The sequence below is a fragment of the Herpailurus yagouaroundi genome, unplaced genomic scaffold (assembly GCF_014898765.1).
Source record: "Herpailurus yagouaroundi ecotype Mexico unplaced genomic scaffold, PumYag 139, whole genome shotgun sequence".
Taxonomy (NCBI): domain Eukaryota; kingdom Metazoa; phylum Chordata; class Mammalia; order Carnivora; family Felidae; genus Herpailurus; species Herpailurus yagouaroundi.
The window spans coordinates 71,157,497-71,176,962 of record NW_024412394.1 but is presented as its reverse complement, the minus strand read 5'-3'; the positions used below and the strand labels follow the sequence as shown (position 1 = coordinate 71,176,962).

At 41.4% G+C, this 19,466-nt stretch overlaps 1 long non-coding RNA gene across 4 annotated transcripts in view; it reads left to right on the top strand.

Moving 5' to 3' along the window:
* The first annotated feature begins 13,206 nt into the window (after nucleotides 1–13,206).
* LOC121029925 (uncharacterized) overlaps nucleotides 13,207–19,466 on the top strand; it is a 34,952-nt gene continuing 28,692 nt past the window's right edge. The window contains exons 1-2 of one of the 4 annotated variants that reach the window (XR_005789982.1): nucleotides 13,207–13,316; nucleotides 13,995–14,158. This is a non-coding gene — a long non-coding RNA (uncharacterized LOC121029925). Of the gene's footprint in view, nucleotides 13,317–13,994; nucleotides 14,159–18,114; nucleotides 18,623–18,769; nucleotides 18,972–19,466 lie in introns of those variants that run through there. The other 3 variants (XR_005789980.1, XR_005789981.1, XR_005789983.1) reach the window with 3 other exon arrangements.

Sequence of the window (19,466 nt, the reverse complement as noted above, 5' to 3'; positions counted from 1 at the left end):
GTTTTCTAGTCTCCCTTTCTTTTATCCCTGGCTTTAACAACATCTTCTGTCAGATATCATCTTGACATATGTTTTGTCAACTCACTCTCTTTTGGACAAGGTTTTTCTTATTTTTCCCCCTCGACATGAGGTATAGAGCGCTTTGAGAGAAATGCTACACATCTTATTCATACATTCAGATGCAGACATTTGGTGATATCCTGTTCTATGCACTCATTTTGATTTTTCTGTTTTTAAGAATAACAAAAAATATTTTGCCATGCTTAAAATTAATAAAGGACTTTCACATTCACTAGTCTATTTACCTTTCACAACTATCCCATGAGGAAATATTATGAATTTTGTTTTTCAGAGAAGAAAACTGATGCTTTGAAAGGTCAAGCCACTTAGAGTGGGTGGACCAAGAACCATATGTGCCTTGGATATTCTCTTAGGGAATCACTTGGGCCATTCCCTCAAGTGGCTTTAAGAAATTCCCATAATTAGTTTGGGATAACTGGAAAGCAAGTGACTTCAGGAAGAATAAAAAGCAGCAGCAGCACTAGTCACAGCTGCATCTTGGGCTGCCAACAAGCTCCCAAGGCAGATGCTTGTTGACTGCAAGGTATAGAACCCAGAGAAAATAGAAGACTAATCCAGGGAATATGATGGTCAAATCATGCATTTATTAGCTTTGAACGTGACATATATATACACATATATATACATATATATGTATATATACACACATACACACATATATAAATACATATGCATACATATATACATATACATATATATATACATACATATATATATACACACATACACACACATATATAAATATGTGTATATATAAATTTGTATATAAATATATATGCATACATATATCCATATGTACACATACATATATATATACGCACACATATATACACATGGCATACATACATATGGCAGAGTATACATATACATATATACATATACATATATATGCACACATATATACATATACATACATACATATGGCAGAGTATACACATACGTATATATGCATACATATATATACACACACACACATATATAAATATGTGTATATATAAATAAATTTATATATAAATATATATGCATACATATATCCATATGTACACATACATATATATACGCACACATATATACACATGGCATACATACATATGGCAGAGTATACATATACATATATATATACATATATACGCATACATATATACATATACATACATACATATGGCAGAGTAAAGGGAAACCTAAGATGTATTTTGTTGGTATGGGAAGATTCCAATGAAGGGATGGTGTCTGTTTAATCAATGAGGAAACAAATTCTCAAGAAATAATCATCTCCTTGAATCTCACCACCTTCCAACTGGTGATTCGGGCCGGGGTCGAGCTGGTTACGAAATATTCAGTTGAGGTAAAGAGCATCGTTGCTGTGTCATCCGCACTGTTGCATGTTTGAGGTGTGTTCAGGGGCAGAGGGGGCTCAAGTGACTCTATCTCCTGATGTGGCATTTCTCTGGCTCTAGCTCTGGGGCTGCTCCGGAACCTATTTCAGCTCCGGGCCAGCAGGGAGCTTCTCCGCGCAGGCTCCGCCTCTGGGAAACCTCGGTATCTCGGCCACTGGTTTGGCTCCGCCCGGCCCCCGTCGCCAACCATGAAGTTCCAGGCAGAGTGATAACACTTTTATCTCCCTAACTTTCAAAGGCTGCAACGGGAGAGTCAGTGAATGTGTGAAATCACAAACTATCCTTCAACGTGAGGGATTCTGAAAATGAGCAATCAAGCAATAAAAACGTCAAGACAAAAGGAAAAACTTGTCCTTCAGGCGTGCACAGCAGTAACAGCCCACGTAGAGAAACGCCATTAGGATGAAAGTTCCAGGCTTTTTTTTTTTTTTTAATTTTTTTTTCAACGTTTATTTATTTTTGGGACAGAGAGAGACAGAGCATGAACGGGGGAGGGGCAGAGAGAGAGGGAGACACAGAATCGGAAACAGGCTCCAGGCTCGGAGCCATCAGCCCAGAGCCTGACGCGGGGCTCGAACTCACGGACGGCGAGATCGTGACCTGGCTGAAGTCAGACGCTTAACCGACTGCGCCACCCAGGCGCCCCGAAAGTTCCAGGCTTTTATTGTACTTTCTTTTTCTGATATTTGAAAAGGAAAACCTATGTAGAGCTTCTAGTGTTTAGAAGCCTATAAGCCTGTAAGAATCATAGTTGTACTGACGTAATGTTATGTCAGTTATGTCTCAATTAAAAAAAAATATTGTTTAACCTGAACACAGAAATTATGTTATGATCGCCATATGACTGGATTCATTGGCTCACGGATTTTCAGGAACTCAATGGAAAGACAAGGAAATACCACCACATACCTTTCTGTAATGTGGAACCACTGGAACTCTTGTCTTTTTTTTTTTTTAAATTTTTTTTAATGTTTATTTATTTTTGACAGAGAGACACAGAGCATGAGCGGGGGAGGGACAGAGAGGGAGGGAAACACCGAATCCGAAGCAGTCTCCAGGCTCTGAGCTGTCAGTACAGAGCCTGACGCAGGGCTTGAACCCATGAGCTGTGAGATCATGACCCGAGCTGGAGTCGGATGCTCAACCGACTGAGCCACCCAGGCGCCCCGCAACTCTTGTTTTTTGTTGGTGAGAATATAAAATGGCATCTTACCTTATAGAACTGTTTGAAGGTTCTAATAAGAAGACATTTACCGTACAGCCAACCCATTTCATTTTTAGGCATACATCCAAAAAAGACAAGAATATTCATGGTGGCATTGTTCATAATAGGCCTCGAATGAAAACAACCCAAAAATCCATTGACAGAAGAAGAATGGTAAAACCAACTATGGCACACATATATTTAATTATTACTCAGCAATAAAAAAGAATAAACTACTAAAGCATTCAAAAATTTTTTGAGCAAAGGAATCCTGACACAAAATGTAAAAGTATGATTCTAGCTACATAAAATTCAAGAAGAGGTCAAAGTCATCTATGGTTATAGAATTTTGAATAGTGGTTACCTGTAGAGGTAAGAGGAATATGAGGGTTATTGACTGTGAAAAGACTGAAGAAACTTTCTGGAGTTATGGAAATATTTTCTATTTTGAATAGGCCACCTTGAAGTATACAAAATTTCATCAAGCTGCACACCTTAGGTTTTGATTAGACTGCAAGGAAAATATACTTCAGGAGAACACCGTGAGCATAAATTAAAGTCATAAGATGCGGTAGAGACATACATAAAGTTGTAAGGTAAATTCGTGTTGGTCCTCAGTGAGGACAACCTGAAGACGTGGTTTGGGCCGTGTTGAGATATCAGTTTAACCTACTTTATGGTTTTTGTGGGGAGACAGCTTGTTCATCGTTCCTAGGAGGGGATGGAGGATAGAAATAAAGACAAGTGACGGTGGCACAGTGATTCAGGTCTCTAGCTTACAGAGGGTGTGAACACAGCTGTATTTCAGTGTGTTGAGGGCCATGTAACGTCAATGTATCAGGAGACAGCACCTTTAGCAAGACTGGGTCATTTAGAAATAGTGGAAATAGTGGTAGAGACGGATGCTCCCGATCATGCTGGTTTTCCATCAGAGAACCTGGGAAAAGTTATACTATGTCCAGTAGATTAGACCTGTTCCAGAATGCACAGGAGGTCCTTGCTGGGGATACTTCCCAAATACATCTTGGGAGAAGAGATGTCAGGTTAAAGAAGGCTGAAATTTTACACGAAGAAGTGAGAGATGAGCCAGAGACACCGGGTGTAAAAATTACTGCGACTTCAGGTATACTCGGGACCGGTGAGCAGCCAAGGGCTAATTCAGGGGCTCTACGCTGCCTTAAAAAGGAAATAGTATATGTTATATTCATGTGTGTGCTCTGGGGCCCCAAGGTCAAAACTTAATGAGCTTGACTAGGTTTGATCATCAATCTTACTGCTATAACCGTGAGCCATTAGGAACTAACTTTCAGTTTCCAGACTTTCAAAATAGTACAGGTGAGCTTGCCAGGAATTTTCTATGATCCTATAGAAAGTCCAGTAGCAGCTGCCAAGAGTTTGAGTCTCCATGGTAGCAAATAGCTACGCCCAGTAGGAGAGGATCCCCATTTCTTTAGGAAAGGCTTCCTGATAGGTCTGAGCCATCTCAATGCTAGGACTGAGAGGTCCCCACCCATGGAGTGGCTTAATAATACCTTGCCAAGACAAATACAGAGACTTTAAAAGAGCCTTTCTCCTCACCCACAGAAATGGTTCACAAACAAGAAGTAACACACACCCGTGAACTCCATGAATCTTCCCAAAGCAAAAAGGCAAGGGATCCACTTGGTGATAAAGTGAACCCAACACATGAAATCTTAGCGAGACGTCAGTCAGGAGGCATGAGTGACAATTGCCAGGGTATTAGATTAGATCTTCAAAATTACTTGTGGTATAATAGAAGATATAGACATCACGGGGAAACAAAACACTGGTTATTTCAGTTTTGCATTTACAAAACATCCTTGGTCCACAGAAGCTATTGTTTTATTATGCATTCTTTCTCAGCATACAAATAAATTTCATCCAAAAACTGAACACATAAAGTAGAGTGATGTAGTGGAAAGAACATGGACACTGGAGCCAGACAAACTTGGGTTTGAATTTTGTCCTCAGCAGTTGCTAGAGAGTCTTAGCAGAGGTTAGGTTAGGATATACAGCTGCCAGGTCTCGGTAGTTTACAATAAAGATTTATTGTTCACTCGCATTACATGTTTTATTGGGTTGGCTGTGTTTTTGCTCCCTGGTGTCTTTATTCCAGAAACTAAAATAAAGACACAGCCTGTATCTTGTTATTGAGGACCTTGTTGGCCTCATGGGAGAGGGAGAAGAGAAGGCTCATGGTGAACAATGTGATATTTCTGCTCATTGACCTAAACAAGGCCCAAGGCCAAGCTGGATTGTAGAACTCTGTGTAGGGAAGGGCCCACTGGAAGTAAAACATTTGGAGAGTACTTGGAATATAATTTCCTTCAGTGATTTTAGTGAAGTTACTTCTCCAAATCTCAGTCCCCTCAAACTGGAAAGCAAGGTTAACAATCCCTGTCTTATACAATAGTTCCTAGTAAACAAATGTGAATTATCTGACATGCAGTATGGTCTGAACGAACAGCTCTTTTCTTTCTTCTTTTCTAATGTCTATGAATGAGCACTGATTTGCATTACTGTGAATTTCAGAGTTCAAAAATTAATCAATGCTTCTAAATCATAATTTCTTAACAACTATGTGTTGGCCATGTTTCACTGTGTGCACTGGAATTCACTGAATGGGAAGAAATAGAAGACATCATCATTTTTTTCTTTAAAATTTCACTAGCCTACGGAAGGAAACTAATACTAACAATCGGAGTGCAAAGTAGAAGAGTGTTTTCATTAAGCTTCACACATGAGGATCTGAGAGGGGAAATAGTATTGTTAGTGGCATTTTATAGTTAAACGAGTTCAATAACAATTTTTAAAAAATTCATCAGTTCACTTATTAGCAAAGATTTGAGACTTTTTTTCTTCTGGCTATTAAGCAGAAATGAATGTATGTTATAGAAACTTAAAATACAGAAAAGGACTTGCAAGAAAAATAATCATGCATAATCTCACTCCAAGAATATTCATGGTTAACATTTTATCATATTTTCAGTCTTTTTGTGTGTGTGTTTATAATATTGTACAACTGGAATGATAATGCATAGAACTTTTTAAAACTTGATTTATTCACTTAATAGTATGTTTTACTTTCCTGTCCACAAAAACACCATTTTGCAAGAATGCTTAATATCCATCTATCATATATCATATGATATTTTCATATACATATAGCTTCTATCATTGGATACTTCATGAATTACTCAACCCTCTGCTCTTGATGACTATTTGGATTGTGTCTTTTGTTTTGTTTTGTTTTGTTTGTTTTGTTTTGCAATTAAGAAAACTCTGGATTAAACATCTTTGCACATATATTCTTGTGTGCGTTTGAAATTATTTATTAAGATTAGGGTTCTAAAAGAATAATTCTGTCAAAGAATATTTTCTTTTTAAAGCACTTGATACGTATTGTTACTTTGTTTTCCAGAAATTTTTGGTGAACATTTTAACAAACATTCTTTATTTTATTTTTAAGTTTATTTACTTATTTTCAGAGACAGAGTGTGCGAGCGAGTGAGCGGGGTGGGGGAGCAGTGACAGAGGGAAAGAGGATCCCGAGTAGGTCCTGCGCCCTTAGCACAAAGCCCCACGCAGGGCTTGAACTCATGAGCCATGAGCTCAAACTCACAAACCATGAGATCACGACCTGAGCCAAAACCCAGAGTTGGATGTTTAAACGACTGAGCCAACCAGACGCCCTAAACCTTTTTTATTTTTTAACTGCATGCATAATTGTGGAGGGGTGGGATTGGGAATAGGTGGGGATAAGGAGTTGGGTTGGAAGATGGGATGTGAACCTGAATAAGACCATATATATATATATATATATATATATATATATACATATATGTATATGGGAATGTGCAAAAAATTAATTGAGTGTGGGCTAAATCTAAGAGCAGCCACATGAAAGTACTAAGTGGGAAAAGCAGTAGCATTTGAAAATCCTACCCCAAAAGAAGGGTTTTGTGTCCTAGATGGTTTGGAGGGCAGGAGACAGACTAGTCAGCAGAGTTAGACAGGTTTAGCTCTTCCCCAAGGTCACAGAGCTAGTTAATGATGTAGGATATGGGTCTTTGATCTCACGGTGAGTACGTTTTGCAATGCACCACCCTGCCTCTCAAGAAAAGGCATACGTTAAAGAGTCAGATTACTACACCGGGTATGGTGCAATTAAATGACAAAATGGACACCATAAACACGTGCTTCCTGAGGCAGTCATTCTCTATCCAGGGACTCAGGGTTGGGTCAGGTGGATTTCAAAACAATTGCTGAAAATGTGTTCTGTCTTAGTTTCCATGACTTCCTACAAATTGTTGTTGTTGTTGTTGTTTTATTTCTGTTAATTTTAATTCTGATCCAAATCGTCCATGTGGGGATTTTAACAGACTGTTATATGTTCCAAATTAGTATTTCTCTTGATGTTCCCTTTCCCCTGACCTCCAACAAATGTTTTGGACATACCCTGTGTAGTGGACAGCTTAGTATTTATTATTATTAGTTTAAAAATGATTGAGCATTACTCTGCACGCGTACTGTTCTAGCTCCTGGAGGTAAAGATGTGAACAATAAAGATATGGCTCTTCAGAGGGCATTTACATTTTAATGAGGAGAGACAGACAACACTAAAAAAGTTAAGTGGCACAGTAATTTCAGAGGGTAATATATGTTATAAAGAAAGTAAAATGTGATGTTTTGATAGTTATGGGGCCTTGGCTTTACTTAGGGTAATGGACAGGGAGATACTCATTAAGGCAAGGTCTTTGAGTTACGACCAGAAGGGCAAGAAGGCACCAGCCTTATGAAGACTGGGGTAGAGTATTCTGTACAGAAGGAATATCAGTGGCAAAGGCTCCAAATCAGGAACAAGCGTGCCATGTTCAAGAAATGGTAAGAAGCCTGTGTAGCTGTGAGTGTGAGAGAGAAAGGGAAAAGAGGATCTTAAAAACAGAAAAGGATTAGCTCCTGGGGGTCAGGTAGGCTATGGTACGTTTCGATTTTGTATCAGTTTTAGTAGGGAGATATTAGAATGCTAAATGAATGTGTCTGTCTAAACCTAATAATAATTGGCGACAACAGCAGACGTGAAAAAATGATGAAAAATGATTTCTATCTTTTCTCCACATCCCTCACCCTCTTTCATACGAGATAAAGAGATTAGAGGGCCAGGGACAGAAGATAACAGCAAAGAGGCAGAGACTGGTGTAGGGCCCCGAGCACCGGCCGGGTTTGGCCAGGTGGCTAACAAGGGGTTGGTTGTGCCAATCACCAAAAGAGGCAGTCTGGAGAAGGAACAGGCTCCTGAGAAAGGGTGATGGAGATTGCAGATTCATTTTGGACATTTTAGGCGTGAGATGTCTGTGGAGTAAATACCCAGGTGGATTCTTCAGCAGACCTCTGGCAAGACAGTCTGAAACTGTTATGGAGAATTTGAGTTGGAATTGTAGAGCTGTAGATGTGGGAGCCCCAACCATACGTAGTGATCGGCATAGACTTTTTGCAGGTTGTGGATTACATGTGGTTTAAAAAATATTACACAGTTTATTAACTGAAAAAATAAAATGTCCATGAGGCAGCATTTAGAAGGTATTTATCATCTGGATGCTACAATAGCTTACATAGTGGTTATAACAGTTTGGGAACCCCGCTTTCTTACCAAACAGACGTGAGGCTATGGGGCAGGCCTGGGAGAACTGTCATTCTGTGGGTGTGAACACAACTTGCAAATCATGTTTTTTTGAGGCCAGAAAGTTGTGTTTTTTTTAAATTAATTTTTTTAAGTTTATTTATTCATTGAGAGAGAAAGAGAATGGGGGAGGGGCAGAGAGAGAGAGGGAGAGAGAGAATCCCAGGCAGGCTCTGTGCTGTCAATGCAGAGCTTGATGCGGGGCTCCATCCCATGAACCTCGAGATCGCGACCTGAGCCTAAACCAACAGCCTGACTCTTAACTGACTGAGCCACCCGGACATCCTGTTTTTGTTTTTGTTTTTAATGAGTATTTTGACTATACTATACGTGAACTTGGGTATGGGGCTCTGAAAGAAGAAAACATGATTTGGAGAGAAGGAAAATGGCAGTGACAGTGAAGGGTAGGGGTCAACCAGCAAAAATGAGTTTACCCGTGGAGGTGGGCTTTACGAGGCCAGCGTTCAGCTGGACCATTTAAAAGGTGAAGAGGAGAAGTTTCTCAGAATGAAACGGATGGTGTGTAGTCTTTGTTTTCATATCTGAACAAAGGAAGAGCTGAGCTCTGACAGACAGCAACATGAGAAAGATGGCTTTGACCAATTTTCTTTAAATAATGTAATTTTAAACCACTGGACTTTTGAATGATGTCTCTAGAAGGGTAATATGTCCCTGAATATGTAAAATAAGTCTTTATAAATAAGTTGGCTTTCAAAGTATTTTGCAGTATATTTCATCTATTTATATTCTCTCCATGACATAATTGTCCAAGGTTTTCTTCTCCTGTTGTGCTGGCTAACCTCAAGTTGATAATGGATAGTAAGCAGTTATGGAAATGGATAGAATTACACAAGGCAACTCTATAGAGCAGTGGTTCTTAGACCTAGTGGTGCACCAGAATCACCAGTGAGATTTATTTTATTTTATTTTACTTTATCTTATTTTAATATTGATGTACAAACTTACCCCAGATCAAATAAATCAAAATCTCTGGGAATGGGAACGAGGCATCAATAATTACAAGTAAGTCTTGGAGGTAATTCCAATGTGCAATTAAGGTTGGAAACTACATAATATAAAAGGAAGAGAATTGAGGACATGGTCCTGGGAAATACCTAAGAAGAGGGAACAAGACAGGGCCAAAAAAAAAAAACAGGATGGCTGGAGAGACAGACAAAAAACCAGAAGGGGTGGGTTTTCAGAAACTGGGAGAGATACAGAAATAGCCAACAGTGTTAGGTACTGAAATCAGCAAAGACAAGGACTAAATATTCTTCTGGATGTCATTTGTGTCTTTTGCATGAGCCACTCCAATGAAGCCAAGGGTTCTGAAGTAGGTTTGCAGTGAGAGACAATACGTATGGGAATAAAGAAATTGAACAGAGTATTAGCATGGCTGTAAGTGGATACAAATATGTGGCCATAGATGAATGAGACATAGAATCAAGGAGAGCTTCATCAAAAAAATATGGGTATCTTACAGCATGTTCATAAGCTTAGAGAAAAGAGTGGTAGAGAGTGAGAAACTGAAAGCATAGGAAGGAAAGGGAAAACGAACAAGGTTTTTGAGGAATCAGAGGAGGGTAATATATAATATGATGTATATAACATGATTATATTTCATTAGAAAAAGAAATTCATTCATTGGGATTGAAGAAAAGCAATAATATAGGAAATGTATTGGGAGAAGGGAGGCCTGATGTTATGAGAGATGAGGCAAAATAGCTTCTATTTTCTCTGTGAATTAGAAGGTAAATCTCTGTTGTGAGTGCGAGGAGTATTGGTGGAGTTCCTAGAAGAGAGTGGAAACATTTTGGAAAGATTGCAGGGCAAAGTGGGAGAAGCAGGTGACTGGGGTTAAATGGAAAGATGGCAGAGCCTTGTTGTGACAGGAGACTGTGGTGCTGGTGTTCAAGGGACGTCAGCAATCTGGACACAGTAGTCAGGGTTGGATGGTTGGATGAATTGAGGCTGGACGTTTTACTGGGTGGCCATTTTGAACTAGAAAGAAGCTGGTGTTAACAGCATTAGGGTCTAAGAGGTGGACCTCCATAAGATCCAGACTGGCTAAAAAAGGAAATAAAAAGAAGTGACTGATAAATTGAGAGAAAATGGAGGGAAGGATGAGGCAACAAAGGTGAAGCAGGAGAACATTCATGGTGGGAAGAAGGGGAAGAGAAACGAGGGGCATAGAGAGGATTGTTGTCAGAGAGGAAGGTTTTGGAGATCGTGTTACAGAGTAGTGATGGAGAGGGAGGAGGTACAGAAAAGCGGAGGAAAGGATTTTAGCTACATTGAGTTCACAATTCGAATTGGAGGCTAAATACAAAGACAAATAAGAAATAGAATAAAGGTGGCGTTTGCCAGCACTGAAAGAGTGATATCCGCAATGCCTGCTCTGGAGGTTCAAATATGACATCATCATAAGGAAGAACTACCCATGGACTTCACGGTGGAGAAGAAGAAATGCCACCTGTATCTTGAGGGTGAACACAATCCAGAAAAATAGGAGCCGGGAAGGGATTTTAGGCAAACAGTAGGGTAGCCTTGAATATAGAGGGAAATAAAATTATATTTGAATACAGCAGTTTGACCAGACAAGGACTTGTGGAGAGAAGGTTGCATAAAAGGGAAGTAACCCTGGAGGGCTTAGGATGGCCTTCGATGTACGGCTAACGAGTTTTGATAATGTGATAGCATTTCTTAACAATATCTCAGGTAAATAGAATTTCTGCCAAAATGAAAGCAGAAAATCATACCTAAAGGTTAGCTTTTCAACAGCCTTCTTCTTCACCTGATTCGTTAAATCAGGATCCATCTTTTCTGGAGATTGCTCGGAACCCTGACATTCTTCAGGGCCCAATGTTTCTGGGACATGACCTTCTTTTGTCTCTTCCACCCTGCCTTCTGACTGCCAGATTTGCCACCTTCCAGCCAAATCATCTGATACTTCCCAGTGGAATCTCATCCCCACCCAGTGAAGCTCACCCCTGAAGTTAACAAGAGGGATCCTTTCGCAGCTCCGGCCCCACGAAGTTGTGCATTTTAACTGTCAGCCTCTGGTGACAAGATGGTCACATTCCTCGTGTCACCCAAGGAAGAGATTGCAACAGTGGAGCCTTCAAGATGCTCCCCCTCCTAAGATGAGTCAGACCGTATACAGAGAAAAATGGTGATGCAGGATGAAGGCCCTCAACTTCTGGCCCCTCACCCCAATTACATTTACCTTTGCAGCCACTCAGTGCTTCCCCCTCCCCTCTCAGGACAAGGGGTGGCCTTCTCTCTATTTAACTCCAAATCTGTTCCCTCCACCCTCTTCACCCATTCTGTACAGTTTTCTCAGAGACCTCACCCATTTATGATTTCCTCTAACGTATACTGTCCAGTCGTTATTTTAGTGCCTCTTTCCTCTTGGAAGATAAACATCTTCTATCATAAAACAGTACAATAAAATCACTGTGGCATAGCCTCATTTCTCTTCCGGTGGCATTCGTTCTTTCTCCTTTCCCTCTTGGTCTAGCTTCATTGTCCACATTCTCTGCCTCTGCCTTTGATTCACTGTTCTAGGCTCTAATCTTATTTATTTATTTGTTTGATGTTTATTTATTCTTGAGAGAGAGAGAGAGAAAGCAAGAGAGAGAGAGCGAGCACATGTGAGTGGGGGAGGGGTACAGAGAGAGGGCAAAACACAGAATACGAAGCAGGCTCCAGGCTCTGAGCTGTCAGCACAGAGCCTGACACAGGGCTCGAACCCAAGATCATGACCTGAGCCGAAGCTGGACGCTTAACTGATCGAGCCACCCGGGCACCCCTAGACTCTTAATCTAGCTGCTGTCCATATGCAGCACTGAAATTCTCTTCTGAAGTCACTAATGAACTCCTTGTTGCTATTTTAAAGGATCCCTGTTCAGTCCTTGCTTCTCCCCCAGACTAACCCAATTTATTCTCCTCTGTAGGTGGATTTCCTCTACTCTTCCCCTGAATGTTGGCCTTCCTCAGAGTTCTGTTCTCAGGCTACCTCTGCGCTCCCTGGGCAACTTTCCAGATTGATCTCTTTCTCCCTCACATCTTCACCTGCCACCTGCACGCGGAGGTTTCCCGAATCTACATCTCCAGCCCTCAGCTGTCTTTCCAGTCCAGACTCACATCCCCTCACCCAGGGGAAACCTCTGTTGGAGGATCCACAAGCACCTCCAACTTAAGATGAAAAAATATGAGCTCAGCATCTAACCCTTCTCCCTACCTTCCCCACGTCTTTACGTCTTCCTGTTACATTTAGCAAAGCCGCCATCATTCATGTTGTTTCTCCAACGGAAAATTGCCAGTCATCCCTGATTCCTCCCTTGCATCCTCCACCCCTCCTTTTTCCTCCTGGAAGCCCCCCCACCCCACCCTTTGTGGAGCCTTATCAGGGCTGTCTATATGATACAGATAGTCTTCTAACCTTTTCCTTGACTTCAGATTTCCTCACCTGCATTCATTCCCACAGTAACACTGGAGGGATGGTTCTGCCATGGTCTGCCTGTGCCACTCTAGCTTTCAAGTAACATGCGGAAAAGTCTTTGCAAAGTAAGTAACGCCCTCCTTATCTGGCCCAGCCTTATTTCTTACCACCCGTTTCTCCTGTCTTCACATTTCCTCTCTCTGTAATCCCTCCTGTTTGCTTTCTCTCAAACCATTCAGAGCTACCTGCCCCCGCACCAAACGTGCCATGCTTGTTTTTGCATTTGCACCCATGTTTCTCTCTGCCACGTACACCTGGTCTTTCTTGCCTGCTTTTTTTACATCTCTGTCAACGCCTCTCCTGTCTGAGAGATGGAGCTGGCTGCCTGCCCTGTGCTCTAGCCCTGTGCACCTGCAAGGATCAGAGCTTCTGTCACGCATGGTATATCTTACACACTCAGTTCCCTCATTGGTATGGGAGCTCCAGCAGGTAGGGTCTGAGTCTGACTTGCCTCTCTATTCTCAGAATTAGGATGAGGGCAGCGCTGGGCATGCGCTCTACCAACATGGGAAAGAGGTGCATCTCTATCGTGGGTCCTGATAGGTGATTCATCTGGGCTGGAGGGACCCTGAGGTGCTTCTGAGCCCTCCTCTGATTTGGAGGGCTGTGACAACTCCGTGGTCTCAGGAAATGTACTCAAACAACTATTGTAGTATCAGTCATGGTTTACATGAGAAGATACTAAAAATCTCCCTGGTACCAAGTGATTCCTCTAGACACAGAAGAGGTCAAGTAAATATTTGATACATTAATGATTGAACAAATTGGTGACTCAAATATTAATTCTTTCTGTTCCAAAATAGCCCTGGCAAGGAGATTACCTTATTAAAGAATGAAATGTCACCTTTATTGTCTAGGGTAAAGGCGGAGTTGATTGTTTTCAAGTTCTTATAGCAAAGTCAGAATTTATTTGATGTTTGGAGATTATTCCCACTGAACCCGAAACAACTGTTTGTTTAAACTTTTCTCAGGACACCTTACATACAGATCCTAAATGTAGCGTGTGTGGGGGTGGGGGTGGGAGATGGGGGGTGGGGGGGGATGGGGGAGGTGCGGGTGTGTGCGCTTGCGCGCCCATGCACGTCTGCTGCTTGGTTGTTTTCTTAGGTTTGTGGAAAGGAAATACTGTATTTACATCGCGCTTCGGCTTTCTCAGCACTCCCTTCCTTTAGTCCCAGGAACCTGCATCACGCCGAACTTAACTATTTCTTGACAAACCCAGAGCATATGTTCGCACAGACAAGGAAGTCAGAATGACAACACTATTGAAGGTAAACACGTCTGCACTGAGCTATTATTTCCTCAGAATTCAGGCGTCTTTTGTGGCTAATTTTGTCACATCTCCATGGTGGACTTGAAAACATTCAAATATTGGCTAAACTAATCTAAGAAAAGTGCTCTGAGAAAAATTAGGACAAAATCAGCTTATTGATCCGTAAACTTAAGAATTTGATGAGATGTAGTGTCATGAACTATTCAAAAATTCATCACAAAAAGTGGAAGATGTGCTGGATATAATTGATTTTGCCATCACTTCTGGAGATTTATTGAAAACAATCAGTGACTGAAGCTTTGTGAAGGATGCCTTCATTCTTATTATGACTTGGATGTTATGTGAAAATTGAAAAGTTATGACTAGTTCTCTGAAACTGGCAGAATAAAGAGAATGCATCTTGTATATATTATGAAAACCGTAATTCTTGTCAAACGAAATGCATCTCTTCTGCATAAAACACTCAAGTGTGTTAGTGAATGCGGTGTTTCCTCTTTCCTCCCATATTTTACTGTCAAGCAAAACTGACGATGTTTTGCGGATACATCTTCCAAATCAAGATCTCTCTTCGCGTGTAGATATATAAGGTTTTTGATTAGTATTTGGTAATCTTGACCGAAAGAAAACTGCCATATCCGAGACTGAAGAGTAGGAGGAAGCAAAAACAAGGGGAATTCTAAAAATACAAATTCATGAGCCTAGGTCAGTACCATAGGCATGGACCTGGGTCTCTATTGTTTTTTGAGTTCTCTAGGTAGTGCTGAAGCATGGCCAGGTTTGGGAAGCACTAGCAAGAACCCAGTTCTCTCCGCCTGGATTAATTTTCACATCTGTCAGAATGCTCTCCTGAACTAGATGTGGGTATGAAACAGTGTCTCTAGCTGGTGGCAAGGGAAAGGGAACAGGTGCTTGCCTCTTCTTTCCCTTCTGTGATAGCAAGGACGTCTATGGTAGGTACACTAGCTGGCCGCAACACCTCCCTTGCCCCGCTGGAATCATCAGTTGACAGAGCTGGTGGGAAACGCAGAGATTACTTTAGATGAATTACATTTTGTAGTTGAGGATGCATTTATATAGATATTAAGTTACTTGGAAGATCACATAGATAGTTCCAGAAAGATTTGAGACGAGAACTCAGATCTTCTGAGACCACATGCTTTTCTAATTTTAAAAAAAGGAGGGGGGGGAAAAAGCTATTTCCAATTAGACTTCAATCTAATTTCTCATCCTCATTTCCTATCACTTCACTCTCAACACTCTGTTCACTTTTTCTCAGAACTCTGGGTATTTCATAATATAGTAGACATCAGTTGTAATGCCAGCTCAGTGTCCCTTCTTCCTTATTTTGGTAAAAGTTCTTGACTTGTCATTGTGAAACCACTTATCCATCATTCTCGTCTGATTTGAGTGGGTTCACCCCAGCCCCTGGCTTGGGGAACAGGATATGACTTAAACCAGGGCAACTGCAGGCCGAGCGATTGGTTCAAGAAGGACAGGGATTCATCCAGGCCAACGAGAGTCAGTCAGATAAATTTTTTGGAAGCATTAGGAAAGAGCCGCTTTCTCCACTGTGGTCCTCATGAGCAGGAAGGAAACTATTGCAGCTGATGGCCTGGTTTGACAGCAGTTAGGGAGTCCGTGCCTGAGAATAAGGTCAACACAAAAGTCATGTGGAAAAAGAGAGACTGATTCTTGGTGTTCCACCTAGAGTATATGGATCCAGTCACGCCATTTCCATGTCGGTTCCTGGATTTTCCACTTATGCAGCCAATAAATCACCTTTCGGCTTCGGCCGGTTTGACTGGGTTTTTGTTACTGTGCAGCTATCCTACCATTTCCTTGTAATATCCATTTTCTATTTTTCCTCCTACAAAGTTATTTATTTGAGAAGGCATGAAAGTCAAGTTTAACTGTTAAGAATAAACAAGAAAAGTCATGAAAGAGTGTCCTGCAGGTGTTCTATTCTCGGCACAAACCAACTGCCTGGTTAATAGCCTTGACTTGATGTCCATTGGGGCAAGCATGTGGGGAACTGATTTCATTACTTTTACAACACTGGCCTAGGCCTATGAAATGTCATTGGACAAAGATTCATGCTTTTGTGGGGTTTATCTTTTTATGCAGGGAGAGATAATTTTTTTAAAAAACATGAAAAACTAAACGTAAATTATTCTGTGGCTAGTAAGTGATAAGTGTTGTGTTAAAAACACGACCAACAGCAAAGAAATCAGAGAAGGGGGTTCTTTTAGAGTTTTAGGACTTCCTTCCAGTGTAGGGGGCGATTCCCCCCAACAAAACACTAAGCAATTCTTGGACACCCTGCTGGTGTCAACTCAATTCTGATACTATTTTTTTTTTTCAACGTTTTTATTATTTATTTTTGGGACAAAGAGAGACAGAGCATGAACGGGGGAGGGGCAGAGAGAGAGGGAGACACAGAATCGGAAACAGGCTCCAGGCTCCGAGCCATCAGCCCAGAGCCTGACGCGGGGCTCGAACTCCCGGACCGCGAGATCGTGACCTGGCTGAAGTCGGACCCTTAACCGACTGCGCCACCCAGGCGCCCCCTGATACTATTTACTAGGAGATAGCATCAGATTCCACAGGTTAAGGGTTCAGTATTGTAGGACTGCCTCATTCCCCAATCCCACCTCCCCACTTCAGAGACCAGGCACAAGCCCCAGGCTGTTACCTGCGAGTCTAGGCAACCAGCTATAGATTGGTGGTTCCAATGATCTCCTCCTTAGGTTCCTTTAATTTGCTAAAGCAACTCACTGGACTCAGGGAAACACCTCTGTTTACCAGTTCATTAAAGGATATGATAAAGGAGATGAATCAACAACCAGATGAAGAGATGTAGAGGGTGAAGGATATGGAAAGGGCACAGAACTTTCCTGACCTCTCTAGGCACACCACTCTCCCTGGATCTGCAAGTGTTCACCAACCTGGAAGCTCTCCAAACTCTGTCCTTTTGGACTTTTATGGAAGCTTTGCTGTATCGGCCCAATTGATGAACTCATCAACTATTGGCTAATTCATCCTGTAGCCCCTCTCCGGTTCTAGGTTGGGGGTGAGGTTAGTGGAACTGAAAGTTCCAAACCCTTTAAATCACACAACTCCTTCTTCTGGCAGCCAGCCCCTACCCTTAGGTGGGGTCCAAAAGTCACTCCATTAACATAATAAAGGACACCTTATTTGCTGTCATCACAGGAAATTCCAAGAGTTTTAGGAGCAGTGAGTGAAGAACTATGGACAAAGACCAAACACATCTAGTCAACTGAGTGACCAAAATATGTATTTCTTCTGAATCACAATATTGCATGGGTACTAGAAATGCTGGGGATGGGATTTAAAATTAAAATTAAAATTTAAAATAAAATTTCATTAGAAAAGTAACAACTCAGAAAAGACAGTGGTGAGGGTGACCACGTGGGGAAAGAGTGTTTTAGGCTTTTAGAACAACCAGTGCCAAGGGCAAAAGGGAGCGGACAGGTGTCCCAGGAGCAGGAGGCCAGGTTAGCTGCTACAGGGCTAAGTCAGAAAGACCACAGAGGTTAGATCACATTCTATTTGTAGCCATCTGTGAGCGTTTTGGCTTTTATTCAGTGAAACAGAGAGCAAATAGGGTTTGTTTTATTTTTCTCTATTCTAGCAGAGGAGTGACATCTAATTTTCATTTTTAAAAAGTGCCTCTGGGTGCAATGGTGAGAATAATCAAGGGGATAAGGGGGAAGCAGGGAGATGAGTTAGTAGGCTGTGGCAGATAGCGTCCACAGATGCTCAGCTCCACTCTCAGGCTTCTAAACTCTCCTCTGTGTACCATGAGTCTGGAAGCTTGCAGACCATTATTCCTAGGCTCTCTTGCCAGCTGGCTTTCACGTAAAATCTGCCAATGGAAAGCATGGTGGGAGGAGGAGTGTAGGAGGAAGAGACAAGCCAGTTTTTCTGCTTCTGATGGCACTTCTAGTCGCATGGTGGTAGGGGCAGTGGGTGACTGAGCACCTGGAGAACAGAAAAGCCATGAACCGGTGGGAAGATGGGTGCAAATGGGACATGTTTGGGGCAGAAGTAAGTGGATGAATAGGGAAGAGAGGAGGAGTTCAATTTTGGATATAGGAAGTTTGAGATGCCTAGTAGCTATCCAAATGGGGAGATCAATAAGTGACTAGATAGTTTGGAGCTGGCTGTAGATATAAATCTGAAAGTTAGTGATGTCGTTTGAAAGCCATGAGATTAGGTGAGCTCACTGAGGAATAGAGAAAAAGAGGACCACCCCCGAATCCAAGCTGTCTGACATGAAAACTCGGGGAGGAGAAGAGAAACTGACAAAAACAGATTGAAAAAGAGGGATCAGTGTTGTAGGAGGAAGATCTCAGAGAAGAGACGACCAACTTTGTCAGATGGGCTGCTGTGTCAAAACCGCATGGACGCTGAATGGACGGCTGACGTCAGCAACATAAAGGTAATTGGTGACCCTGACAAAAGTTGTTTTTATAGGGTGTGGGAGTGAAAATCCTGGCACTAGTTTATTCATTCACTTATTCATTTTAAAATACTCGTTGAGCACCTGCTTTGTGCCAATCACTGGGGATTTGAGGTCAATAAGGAAGACATTGCCCTTATCCTGTAGAAGTTTAGAGTATTCTACTGGAATGACAAGCTATAATTTCATGCAGAGATAAACTTAAAAACAGACTCTTATTATACGTGTGTGCGCGCATATACATACACACACTTAAAAGACTAAAGACAACAAGAAAGATACAGGCTAAGGGAAGTTTACTGTGAGGGCCATCGCACCGCTGGAACAGGTACTGCCTCTGAGCTGGGACTTGCTAAATGCTGTTTATCTTGTGAGTTGAAGCATCTGGCCTCTTTAAAAAGGGATTATCGACTCTCTTTTTGTTTTTATTTGGGAAAGTATTTGACCAGGTGCCATAATTTGATTTTAATCTGATTTTGTCTCTGTAAGACTCAGATAGTTTAATTACTGGTTTGATCCGGCACCTAGAATATGAATTGCTGGAAAAATAACACTTTGCATTCGTATCGTCAGGTTTGTTTTCACGGATTCTCTCTCCTGAATACAAGTGGTTATTCATAACTCTTCAAGGACTAGGATTTGCAAAACAGTATTTTGATAATCTAAATATCATCTGATAGAACATGTAAAGCAATCTCTGAAACTCTAAAATTTTCTGGAATGAGTTTGCCATCAGGTCCTGTGCAAATGAAAAGAATTGAAACTGAAACAAAACTTAAATTATAGATGCTCTAATGTGTGTTTCATTATGAATCCTAAATAT